Source organism: Onychomys torridus, chromosome 13 (genome assembly GCF_903995425.1).
Source record: "Onychomys torridus chromosome 13, mOncTor1.1, whole genome shotgun sequence".
Classification (NCBI taxonomy): Eukaryota; Metazoa; Chordata; class Mammalia; order Rodentia; family Cricetidae; genus Onychomys; species Onychomys torridus.
The window spans coordinates 34,294,404-34,296,044 of NC_050455.1; positions in this window are offsets into that span (position 1 = coordinate 34,294,404).

Consider the following 1,641-nt stretch of genomic DNA (forward strand, 5'->3'; position numbering starts at 1 on the left):
ATCCATTGCATTCTTCTGATCTCCATGGGCACCTACACATGTATATATATATATATACTCATACAGATATGTAACACAGACACTCACACACTTGCCTTAAAACATAATAAAATAAATCTTTGAAAAGTCAAAGAGGACATAAAAACCCAACCAAAAATGAACAAATGGCTCTGCAGCATCACCAAAACTAAGTCTGTTGGCTGTGGCTTGAATATGTCCCCTTCATAATTCAGACATTGCCAGTGTGGTTGTTTGCAGAGGTGTGTAGGCTTGGAGGAGTGGTTAGGTCTCAAAGGCTATGTATTCCATTGTGAATTGGGTTAAAGCCCTTATAAAAGCTTTATAGATTGTACCCTTTGCTCTCAGAAATCCTCTTTTTGGTGAGCTATCTTAGAAACAGAGGAGGCCTCACCAGACAACGAAACAATTCTTACCAGTCTCCAGTGCTGTGAGAAAATAAATGGGTTCTTATAAATTACCCAGGCTTGGGTTTTCTGCTGTGCAGCACACAGATGGACTCAAAGGGATGAGAAAGGATTTAGTTTATTAGGAGGAGAGATATACAATACATGAACACCATCAAGAACAGTATCATAAAACATGAAGAACTGTCAACAACAACAACAAAAAAAAAACATGAAGAACTGTCAACAAATGAAGACATTTTGCACAATTCTGTGTCTGTGCAGTGTGTGTGTATGTGTGTGTGTGTGTGTGTGTGTGTGTGTGTGTGTGTGTGTGTGTGTGTGTATTTGATGCTGGGCATCTTCCTCAGTCACTTCCCATTTAGTTTTTGACCCGAGGTCCCTGAGCCAGCTGATCAGCAAACTCCAGAGTTTTGCCTGGCTCTATACCTCCCCACTAGGTTTACTGATATGTACTGCTATGACTAGCTTTTGTGTGGGTGCTAAGGATTCAAACTCGGGTTCCCATTCTTGCTCAGTAAGCATCTTATCTACCAACAGATCCATCTCCCCAGCTCCAAAACCATTTATTTTGAATGCACTGAGAACTCAAACTTGACCCCCTCCCCCCCCAAAAAAAATCCAAATGGCTAAAAACATATGGGGAAATGTTGGACATCATTACTCATCTGATAAATGCAAATGAAAATCACAGTGAGAGACTACTGCGCTCAGTGGGTGATGGCTGAATGAAAAGGACTGGTAGTAACGGGTGTGTCTGGAGCATTGGACTTTACCTAGTGGGATTTAGCCAACTGAATGTTACAGAGGTGTGGAGAGACGGGATTTGAACATAGTCATCAGAAAGTCACTGTGACAGTAGCATGGGATCTATGTGGGAAGTAAGTGCCTGTGGGTGGTGACAGACAGTGGAAAGATTGCTGGTAAGACCTGAGATGGCTGAAAACATTTTGGAGTCTCAACTCACTGATTATATTTAGTGTTATGGAAACCTCCATTTCTTCTCACCTCCCTCTATAGATTTCCCCTGAATCAGGCAGAGATGTTGGATTCCAGGTCTTTGAATGTATGGGAAGGGGCAGCCACAACATGCTTTCCTACCTTTGAGGATGTTCTTGATCCACTGAGCAGTTACCTGCCTCTGCTGTTTTAATCACTGATGTGAAGACAGAGTAGATCTTCTGTGAGTTTAAAAGCATTCGTCCCACAGGAAGCA